This window comes from Somniosus microcephalus, chromosome 27 (assembly GCF_052327205.1).
Source record: "Somniosus microcephalus isolate GS21.2 chromosome 27, FLI_Smic_1.0, whole genome shotgun sequence".
In the NCBI taxonomy this organism is placed as follows: domain Eukaryota; kingdom Metazoa; phylum Chordata; class Chondrichthyes; order Squaliformes; family Somniosidae; genus Somniosus; species Somniosus microcephalus.
The window spans coordinates 14359358-14371461 of NC_141013.1; positions in this window are offsets into that span (position 1 = coordinate 14359358).

Consider the following 12104-nt stretch of genomic DNA (forward strand, 5'->3'; position numbering starts at 1 on the left):
GTGGGGGAGTGAGCTCTTCCAGCTCATCAGATTAAGAGGCGATAACATAGGAATGCAACACTTCTGATACCCAATGGTAGCATCAGGTACTCCCATGTTAGGCATAGCGTGGTTAGGTGTGGAGTACGGCTCCCACACAGGCAGCAGGGTGCTGAAAGGGACTGATCATTTATAGCCCATTACAGTCTAGGCTCACACATGACACATCAGCGGGGTGCTGGGAGACTGTTGGTACCCAACAAGTATCAGTGCCTTTAGAGGAGGAGAAAATAAGGACAAAAAAATATCAGTTGCTGTTGACTTACATTAAAGTCAGAGGGGTCTAAATTTAACATCGCTGTCCCCGTTTTATGGGCCTAAAGCAGGCACAACAATAACCAGCAAAGGCCGGGATTTCGGGCCACTGCAAAACTGGTCGGGGCCTTTTATTGGGCAGCCCCGACAGCCGCCTGAAATGAGTGCAGGCCTCATTTCAATATAGAAATGAGGCTCATGCTCATTTCAGACTCGGACTTCTAAATTTGTTTGCGAAGCTCAAACTTCGACTGGCATTTCTGGGATTTGACCAGCCTAACTCGCGGTCCTTAAAGGGACAGCTAGTTGCCGGCTGCTCGAAAAAGGCTAAAAAACTTGGAAAATGTTCAGTATTTTGTGGAGTGAGAAGGTGCAGTAATGCTCCTCCTGGCTCCACAAAACAACTGTGGGTCACTACCGGCTCACCTTTGCTCTCCCCCCCCCCGCTCCCTATGTCACTATTTCGAAGAAGAGCAGGGGAGGTCTCCCCAATGTCCTGGCCCAATATTTATCCCTGAATCAACATCACTAAAACAGATTATCTGGCCATTATCATATTGCTGTTTGTTGGAGCTTGCTGTGTGCAAATTGGCTGCCGTGTTTCCTACATTACAACAGTGACTATACAGGTATTTCAAAAAAAGTACTTCATTGACTGTAATTCACTTTGGGACGTGTTGAGGTCATGACAGGCACTATATAAGTCTTTCTTTTTCCCGAGTGTCTCTAGCTTCTGGACTTAGCTCTGGACATCGGCGCGGGCTAAAATTTGTACGGCCTCGAAATTTGTACATAGAAACATAGAAGATAGGAGCAGGAGTAGGCCATTCGGCCCCTCGAGCCTGCTCTGCCATTCAATGCGATCATGGCTGATCATCCAAATTCAGTACCCGGTCCCTGCTTTCTCCCCATATCCCTTGATCCCTTTAGCCTTAAGAAATATATCCAAATCCTTCTTGAATATATTTAATGAATTGGTCTCTACTGCCTTCTGTGGTAGAGAATTCCACAGGTTCACCACTCCCTGGGTGAAGAAATTCCTCCTCATTTCTGTCCTAAATGGCTTACCCCTTATCCTTAGACTGTAACCCCTGGTTCTGGACTCCCCAACCATCGGAAACATCCTTCCTGCATCTAGTCTGTCCAGTCCTGTCAGAATTTTATAAGTTTCAATGAGATCCCTTCTCATTCTTCTAAACGCCCCCAAAATTCATAAGGCCCTGACAGGCGAGCTGCATCGGGGCATCTGATTTATTCTAAGGAGACATGAGGATGAATTCACTTCGGTCCCCAGGCCTCACCATTCCATGCGCTGCTGGAATCACACCCAGTTTGGGTCTTTAGGTTAAGGAATCTAGGCCCCCCAGAGTTTTAAGGAAAACGGCAGAGTTCAGAGAGAGAGAGAGAGAATTTGCAGTATCTTGATGCCTCTTTTCTGATGATTCCGAATTTGAGGGCTTTGAATTAGAGTGGAGGTAGACCAGTGAAAAGGGCCTTTGTTGTCAGGAACGTCAGGCTGTCTGCTGCCTAGAGGGTGGCTCGTGCAGCTTTATCAAAGATGGAAAAGATGTGCGATCCCATTGTGACTTTTCTCACAGTACAGATGTTTCAGAGCAGTTTCAAAAGGCATCTTATTCATCTAAAATGTTTTACACAGTGACCACACTTAAAAAAAACCTCTATTGTATATCTTTATTGAAGGAACACGATCGCCCTTTGGTTCCACTGCAAGCTCAGTATTTGACACTCAACATGGTAAAACATGTTCATCATCGCTATTGTGACAGTTCATGTCATTCTCACGTGTTGCCACAATTACACATCTCCTCCTTAAGACTGCAGCAATGCATTAACACACGCAGAAGCTTGTTATCGCTCTCTCACCTCTTGCCTCCAATGTCTTTCTCACTCAGTCATAACCTTTCCTACAGACTGTTTAAAGATTGATTCTCAGCTAAGCTGTGTTTAATTTCTCTGCACCCTCGCTCACCTCAGCTGAGGTGAATTCCAACAGCTCATCTTTGAATTTTTGTACCAACTCCAAATTCTCTCTCTGTTATAACCTCTCTTGTCTCTCTCTCTCTCTCTGTTATAACCTCTCTTGTCTCTCTCTCTCTCGGTTATAACCTCTCTTGTCTCTCTCTCTCTCTGTTATAACCTCTCTTGTCTCTCTCTCTGTTATAACCTCTCTTGTCTCTCTCTCTCTCTAATATAACCTCTCTTGTCTCTCTCTCTCTCTGTTATAACCTCTCTTGTCCAATTCCAATTCCAATTCCAATTAAAATGCTTTATTGGCATGAAAGTTTACAGAGAACCATATTGCCAAAGCTTACATAGCAAAAAGGTACAGTTTTCCAACATTCTGTAGGTGTCAATCGATTTGACATTTGTTGGGTACATACAATATTACTTTTAAACAATATTAATTTTAAACAGTCTTTGTACTTCATTTGGTACGTTCAATATTAATTTTAAACAGTCTTAATTTTAAACAGTCCTCAGGTTGTGACATGTTGTTACATATTTGGCCCCAAGGTATGGTCTGTCTCCTTCTCCTAGGACTAATCTCAATTTTGACAGATCATCCAATTCCTTGAAATCTGGGGTTATTTGGCTTAGCTTGTTGAATAATATGTTTCTTGATGTGTTGAATTTTTCGCATTTTAGGAGGAAATGCATTTCTGTTTCAACCTCGCCAGCCAGACATTGATCGCATATTCTATTCTCTCTAGGCTGCCAGGATTTCTTGTATCTGCCTTTTTCAATTTCCAGTTGGTGGTCGCTTAGTCTGTACCTGGTGAGGGTCTGTCTCTGTTTTGTGTCTCTGATGGTCGTGAGGTAGTCTGCCAGTTTATATTCTCTTTTTAGGGCCCGGTAACATTCTAATCTGCTTTGGCTTTCGGTTATTTTGTTCCAATGTTCCAGGTAGGTTTCTTTGCATTTTTTAATGATTTGGTTCACTCGGATTGGTGTTTGGACGGCTGTGTTGGTCTGGGGCTGGTCAGGGTCCGGCTGAGTACTTAGTTTCCGTAGCAGCTGACTCAGGGGACTCTTTTCTGGGTTTAGCTCTTGGGTCTGAAAGGCTTTGAAATGAAGGGTGTCTGGGGAGCTAGATTTGAGGTGATTTAGGAAGTTTAGTGCTCGTTTTTGGATGTTTATTATCAGTGGGTATCTGCCTAGTTCGGCTCTGCATGCATTTGTTGGCGTTTTTCTTTGGGTGCGAAGGATGCTTCGGCAGAATTCTGCATGTAGGGCTTCTATTGTATGTTTTTCCCATTTAGTGTAGCTTTGGTGATTTAGCGGGCCCCATACTTCACTACCGTACAGTGCAATGGGCAGGATTATGCTGTCAAATATTTTGAGCCAGATTTTGATTGGGATTTGGATGTTGTAGAATTTTCTTTTTATTGCATATAGGGCTCTTCGGGCTTTTTCTTTTAGTGCATTCACTGCTATGCTGAAGCTCCCTGATGCTGTAATAGTTAGACCAAGGTAGGTGTAGCTCATAGTGTGTCCTATAGTGATAGTCCTATTGTCTCTCTCTCTCTCTCTGTTATAACCTCTCTTGTCTCTCTCTCTCTCTCTGTTATAACCTCTCTTGTCTCTCTCTCTCTCTATTATAACCTCACTTGTCTCTCTCTCTCTCTGTTATATTCAATTCAATTCAATTCAATTCAAATCGCTTTATTGGCATGATGACAAGGTACATCTTATGTTGCCAAAGCATCAAAAAACATTCATGGTTGTACACAAAAATACAGATCTACCCATACAGTGTATAAACAGATATATCCCTGAGAGTATAAATATACATTCATATAATTTGTATATACTCTTTTCTTATATTTAGTGGTTGTCCCTCTGTTTATGGCAAGCTGTAACATAGTGTGCCGCTAATGTTACACAATTTCTCTCTTCCCCTAGTAGGTATGGGAGTTTTTGGTCGTCATTCAGATTTCTGAATTCCGGGCATATTTTTGTGAATTTTGGGTAGAAATTCTCCCTTATGCCCTGATATTTTCTACAAGCTGTGAGGAAGTGCATCTCTGTCTCCACCACTCCCTGACTGCAGTGAGAGCATATCCTGTCCTCTCTTGGTAGCCGGGTCTGCCTGTGTCTACCTTTTTCGATCGCCAGGCTATGTTCACTAAGTCTGTACATTGTCAAGGTTTTTCTCAGTTTGCTATCCTTTACCATGGTCAGGTAATCAGCCATGTTGTATTGTCTGTTTAGGGCCAAGTAGCAATTGAGTTTGCTTTGGGTTTTTGTTGTTTCTGCCCAATATGACAGATATTTTTCCTTTTGCTTAGCGACGATTGTGTTGGGTCGAATTCTTTGTGTTACCCTGTCACTGTCCTGGGGCTGGTTATTGTTAGTAGTGTTAGTAGATACTTCACTGAGTCCCAGGACTAGTTGACTGAGGGTATTCTTCTTTATGGTCCTCTCTTGGCATTTCAGGGCTTCGTAATGATAGCATTGGGGGTTGCTCATTTCTAGGTGTTTCCAAAATTTGGTGGCTCTTTTTTGGATAGTGATTATTAATGGATATTGGCCCAGTTCTGCCCTGCATGCATTGTTTATGGTTTTCCTTTGAGTCCGGAGGATACTTTTACAGAATTCTGCATGTAGGATCTCAATTGGGTGTTTGTCCCATTTTGCAAATTCTTGTTGTGTTAGCGGTCCCCACACTTCACTGCCATAGAGTGCAATTGGTTCAATTACTGATTTGAAAATTTTGAGTCAAATGCTAATTGGGATTTCTATTTGGATTGATTTTTTAATGGCATAGAAAGCCCTTCTTGCTTTCCCTTTCAGTTCATTCACAGCCAGATGGAAATTTCCCGTAGAACTGATTTTTAAGCCCAAGTATGTGTAGTTAGTGGTTTGTTCAATTTTGGTTGTTCCTAGTGTGAAATTTATTTTGGGTCCCTGATGTCTGGATCTTTGCTGGAACACAAGGACTTTGGTTTTTGGGGGATTTATTGTCAGGGCCCAGGTCTGGCAGAACGACTCCAGCAGATCCAGGTTCTGCTGTAGACCCTCCTTAGTTGGTGACAGCAGAACCAGGTCATCTGCATAGAGGAGGAATTTAACCTTGGATTCATATAGGGTGAGGCCGGGTGCTGTAGATTGTTCAAGTAGTTTTGCCAATTCATTTATGTAAATATTAAAGAGTGTCTCTCTCTCTCTGTTATAACCTCTCTTGTCTCTCTCTCTCTCTGTTATAACCTCTCTTGTCTCTCTCTCTCTCTGTTATAACCTCTCTTCTCTCTCTCTCTCTCTGTTATAACCTCTCTTCTCTCTCTCTCTCTCTATTATAACCTCTCTTGTCTCTCTCTCTCTCTGTTATAACCTCTCTTCTCTCTCTCTCTCTGTTATAACCTCTCTTGTCTCTCTCTCTCTCTATTATAACCTCTCTTGTCTCTCTCTCTCTCTGTTATAACCTCTCTTGTCTCTCTCTCTCTGTTATAACCTCTCTTGTCTCTCTCTCTCTCTCTCTGTTATAACCTCTCTTGTCTCTCTCTCTCTCTATTATAACCTCTCTTCTCTCTCTCTCTCTCTATTATAACCTCTCTTGTGTCTCTCTCTCTCTGTTATAACCTCTCTTGTCTCTCTCTCTCTCTCTGTTATAACCTCTCTTGTCTCTCTCTCTCTCTCTGTTATAACCTCTCTTCTCTCTCTCTCTCTCTATTATAACCTCTCTTGTGTCTCTCTCTCTCTGTTATAACCTCTCTTGTCTCTCTCTCTCTGTTATAACCTCTCTTGTCTCTCTCTCTCTCTGTTATAACCTCTCTTGTCTCTCCCTCTCTCTGTTATAACCTCTCTTGTCTCTCTCTCTCTCTGTTATAACTTCTCTTCTCTCTCTCTCTCTGTTATAACTTCTCTTCTCTCTCTCTCTCTGTTATAACCTCTCTTGTTTCTCTCTCTCTCTATTTGATTGAAACCACAAGAAAACATCCCTTGGAAATGGTCACGGTGAGTGAGAGGATGCACTGTTTAAGGCTGCAAAGTCTAATGGCTGTTAAGTTAAAAACTAGGTGAGTTCATATAGGGGTCAATTAAGAGACCACAGATATTCTGGCTTCAGTATTTTGTGTTCCGGGATTGTTTCTTTACACTTTCCTTTGTAGTATGACTCAGAAATGTAAGTGTGACACTTGAAGGGTGGCAGAGAAGTGTGACGAATAGGAAATGCATATTAGACATACTGTTGAATCTGGCAGGGCAGGTTGAGAAAGCGGTTAAAAAAGCATACGGGAATCCTGGGCTTCATAAATAGAGGCATAGAGTACAAAAGCAAGGAAGTTATGATGAACCGTTATAAAACACCGGTTTGGCCTCAACTGGAGTATTGTCTCCAATTCTGGGCACCGCACCTTAGGAAGGATGTGAAGGTCTTGGAAAAGATGCAGAAAAGATTTACAAGAATGGTTCCAGGGATGAGGGACTTCAGTTACGTGGATAGACTAGAGAAGTTGGGGTTGTTCTCCTTAGAGCAGAGAAGGTTGAGAGGAGATTTGATAGAGGTTTTCAAAATCATGAAGGATCTAGACAGAGTAAATAGTGAGAAACTGTTCCCATTGGCGAAAGGGTCGAGAACCAGAGGACACAGATTTAAGGTGATTGGCAGAAGAACCAAAGGCGACATGAGGAAAAGCTTTTATAAGCAGTGAGTCGTTAGGACCTGGAATGCACTGCCTGAAAGGGTGGTGGAGGCAGATTCATTCACGGCTTTCAAAAGGGAATTGGATAAGCACCTGAGGAAAAAAATTTGCAGGGCTACGGGGAAAGGGCGGTGGAGTGGGACTAGCTGAAGTGCTCTTGCAGAGAGCCGGCATGGGCTCAATGGGCCAAATGGCCTCCTTCTGTGCTGTAACCATTCTATGATTTTTTTATATTGTAGATAGATAGAGGGTCATTATTCCTATGAACACTCCTATCTTGTACCTCCCAATCTCCAAATACAGCATCCTACTCTCTGCATCTTCACTGTGCTGAAATCAAAACTTCTCCTGCACTAACTCACTTTTCCCCAAGGACTTCAAGCTACAAATTCCCTCTTGCAATCTGCAGACTTTTAAACCCAAAATTGGCATCACCTAATCATTACTTCTTCATTTGCCTTGTCTCCTCTCCTGTTCTTATCAACTCTGGCAGTCTCCTGCATATTGGGTATTTTTAATGGCAACAGTGGAACTGGACAACCAGCGCTTTAACTCATTGATGTCTGACATTGCATTTATGCAACATTTTTATTTTTTGTTAAAACAAAGAGCAAAAATTACTTCCATCCCCACAATGAGGACTGACAATGACAGGGGCGTCAACAGTGACATGAATCGCCATCTACGACAGGAAGCACTGAGTGTGACAGGGAGCTCCGAGTGTGACAGGGAATTCCGAGTGTGACAGGGAGCTCCGAGTGTGACAGGGAGCTCCAAGAGTGACGGGGAATTCCGAGTGTGACAGGGAGCTCCGAGCGTGACAGGGAGCTCCGAGTGTGACGGGGAATTCCGAGTGTGACAGGGAGCTCCGAGTGTGACGGGGAACACCGAGTGTGACAGGGAATTCCGAGTGTGACAGGGAGCACCGAGTGTGACAGAGAGCTCCGAGTGTGACAGGGAATTCCGAGTGTGACAGGGAGCTCCGAGTATGACAGGGAATTCCGAGTGTGACAGGGAGCTTCGAGTGTGACAGGCAGCTCCGAGTGTGACAGGAAATTCTGAGTGTGACAGGGAGCTCCGAGTGTGACGGGGAATTCCGAGTGTGACAGGGAGATCCGAGTGTGACAGGGAATTCCGAGTGTGACAGGGAGCACCGAGTGTGACAGAGAGCTCCGAGTGTGACAGGGAATTCCGAGTGTGACAAGGAGCACCAAGTGTGACAGAGAGCACCGAGTGTGACAGGGAGCTCCGAGTGTGACAGGGAATTCCGAGTGTGACAGGGAATTCCAAGTGTGACAGGGAGCTCCGAGTGTGACAGGGAGCACTGAGTGTGACAGAGAGCTCCGAGTGTGACAGGGAGCTCCGAGTGTGACAGGGAATTCCGAGTGTGACAGGAAGCAGCGAATGTGACAGGAAATGGTGAGTGTGACAGGGAGCACCAAGTTTGACAGGGAATTCCAAGTGTGACAGGGAATTCTGAGTGTGATCGGGAGCTCCAAGTGTAACAGGGAGCTCCGAGTGTGACAGGGAGCACCGAGTGTGACAGAGAGCTCTGAGTGTGACAGGGAATTCCAAGTGTGACAGGGAATTCCGAGTGTGACAGGGAGCTCCGAGTATGAAAGGGAATTCCAAGTGTGACAGGGAGCTCCGAGCATGACAGGGAATTCCAAGTGTGACAGGGAGCTCCGAGTGTGACAGGGAGCTCTGAGTGTGACAGGGAATTCCGAGTGTGACAGGGAGCTCCGAGTGTGACAGGGAGCTCCGAGTGTGACCGGGAATTCCGAGTATGACAGGGAGCACCGAGTGTGACAGAGAGCTCCGAGTGTGACAGGGAACACCGAGTGTGACAGGGAATTCCGAGTGTGACAGGGAGCTCCGAGTGTGACAGGGAGCTCCGAGTGTGACAGGGAGCTCCGAGTGTGACAGGGAATTCCGAGTGTGACAGGGAGCACCGAGTGTGACAGAGAGCTCCGAGTGTGACAGGGAGCTCCGAGTGTGACAGGGAATTCCGAGTGTGACAGGGAGCACCGAGTGTGACAGAGAGCTCCGAGTGTGACAGGGAGCTCCGAGTGTGACAGGGAATTCTGAGTGTGACAGGGAGCTCCGAGTGTGACAGGGAACACCGAGTGTGACAGGGAATTCCGAGTGTGACAGGGAGCTCCGAGTGTGACAGGGAGCTCCGAGTGTGACAGGGAGCTCCGAGTGTGACAGGGAATTCCGAGTGTGACAGGGAGCACCGAGTGTGACAGAGAGCTCCGAGTGTGACAGGGAGCTCCGAGTGTGACAGGGAATTCTGAGTGTGACAGGGAGCTCCGAGTGTGACAGAGAGCTCCGAGTGTGACAGGGAGCTCCGAGTGTGACAGGGAATTCCAAGTGTGACAGGGAGCTCCGAGTGCGACAGGGAGCACTGAGTGTGACAGGGAGCACCGAGTGTGACAGAGAGCTCCGAGTGTGACAGGGAACACTGAGTGTGACAGGCAATTCCGAGTGTGACAGGGAGCTCCGAGTGTGACAGGGAGCTCCGAGTGTGACAGGGAGCACCGAGTGTGACAGGGAACTCCAAGTGTGACAGGGAGCTCCGAGTGTGACAGGAAACACCGAGTGTGACAGGGAATTCCGAGTGTGACAGGGAGCACCGAGTGTGACAGGGAATTCCGAGTGTGACAGGGAGCACCGAGTGTGACAGGGAATTCCGAGTGTGACAGGAAGCAGCAAATGTGACAGGAAATGGTGAGTGTGACAGGGAGCACCAAGTGTGACAGGGAATTCCAAGTGTGACAGGGAATTCTGAGTGTGACAGGGAGCTCCGAGTGTAACAGGGAGCTCCGAGTGTGACAGGGAGCACAGAGTGTGACAGAGAGCTCTGAGTGTGACAGGGAGCACTGAGTGTGACAGGGAATTCCAATTGTGACAGGAAGCAGCGAGTGTGACAGGAAATGGTGAGTGTGACAGTGAGCACCAAGTGTGACAGGGAGCACCGAGTGTGACAGGAAATGGTGAGTGTGACAGGGAACTCAGAGTGTGACAGCAAGCTCTGAGTGTGACAGGAAGCTCTGAGTGTGACAGGAAATTCCAAGTGTGACAGGGAATTCTGAGTGTGACAGGGAGCTCTAAGTGTGAAAGGGAATTCTGTGTGTGACAGGGAATCCGAGTGTGACTGCGAATTCTGAGTGTGATAAGATGCGGCTATGGTGATAGAGGATTCCGAGTGTGACAGGGAATTGAGTGTGACAGGGAGCTCCAAGTGTGACAGGAAGCTCTGAGTGTGACAGGGAGCTCCGAGTGTGACAGGGAGGAAATTCTGTGTGTGACAGGGAATTCCAAGTGTGACAGGGAGGAAATTCTGAGTGCGACAGGGAATTCTGAGAGTGACAGGGTGGGAACTCCAAGTGTGACAGGGAATTCCGAGTGTGACAGGGTGGGAATTCCGAGTATGACAGGAAGCACTGTTGCTGTATATTTCCCTAATGGAACTTTCCTCATTCAAAATACACAGAAATTTATTTCATACACGTTAAATGACAAGAAACAGAATCAGAATTTGAAATCATTCAGTGTTGAAACAGTTAATTTGAGTTTGAACTTTATTTTTTATTAATTTTATGTGCAAGGTGAGAAACATCATTGCTAGAGAATGAAAATCTATCAATTTTTGGGGCGATTTTAACCCAAGTTGCTCAACAGAAACCTGGCGAGTGGGCAGTTAAAATCACCCTGGGCTCTTACCTGTCTGAAAGCCGCCCTGATCGCAACATCTGAAATTTTAACCTGCTCTCCTGAGCAGGCAGCAAGGACACACGCCCGGAGCCAAAAGGGTCCTTCTTTATATATGCATGTTGCAGCCCGATGACAAAGTTGAGACCCGACTGTAATTTTAACTCAGGCTAAGTGAGGAATCCACCTGGAGTTAAAATCGGGACCTATATATATGTGTAGCATTTGTGGGACAGATACAGCATGGGTTAAGATATAAAAAGACCACTGAGCACTCGGCTTTAATCAACTGTTTCACAACCATGAGATTCTAGTTACATCACTAGTTCCTGGTTACAGAAACATCCTGAGCAAGCTGGGCCCACGCCCAAGTATTTATACTCCTTGGATGGCGCCACCAGCTGGCCGTCCAGTGTTATTTCATGAGTCATGATAAGATTCATGACAGGTTAGATGCAGAGTTATGCTCCCTCTCCAGTATCAGTAAATTACTTCAAGCCTTAATGACATAGTATTACATAGAATTTCCAAGGGATGCCCCTTGCATTATATGAACATACGAACATACAAATTAGGAGCAGTAGTCGGCCACTTGGCCCCTCGAGCCTGCTCCGCCATTCAATAAGATCATGGCTGATCTGATTACTCCGCATTCCCGCCTACCCCCGATAACATTTCACACTATCACTGTGGCACTTCTTTTCCTCATACAGGCTATGCATGTGGGAGGGTGAGTGAGATTACTAAATTAGTACGCCCAATCTCAGTTTTACACAGGGCCCTTACAGCATTCAATAGAGGCAACTTTCAGCCCAATCACTCTGGCCTGGATTTCAACCCAGGTCACAGATAGAAAAATATACGGCCTGGTTTTAACCCCCCCCCCCCACCCCTCCCACCGCACCCGAAGCGAAGTGATTAAAATATCGGCAGCGCGGCACTCACCGGAGCCATTTTAACAGCGTTCCAAGGTAGCGTGTGAGGCCTTCGCCCCAGCTAGGTGAGGGCTTCATTGTCGTTCAAAAGTCGGGGTCTGATGACGCCAATCTAGGGTTGCCAACCCTCCAGGGTCGTCCTGGGGTCTCCAGGAATTGAAGATTAATCTGCTGGACCCTGCTGCGAGAAACACCTGGGAGAAAAATCATTGGGGCATGAAAAAAAAAGTGGGGTTTTTGTTCATTTTTTTTTCAACACTTAGCTTTATTAGTGATTAAAATATTGGAGACGGGGAAAAGGAGTCTGTTTGACCGAGCAAGGCATTTGGAGGCGGGAAGTCATGTGATGAAACCTCCCGGAACACGTCCAATCAGAGTTGGCGACCCTACATCAAACAGGCCCCAACACTAATTCAACCGGCAGCAGCGAGTTTGGCGCCTGGTGCCAGCCTCGCCAGGAAAACTCGGCACAGAGGATCAGCAGGCCTAGAAGACA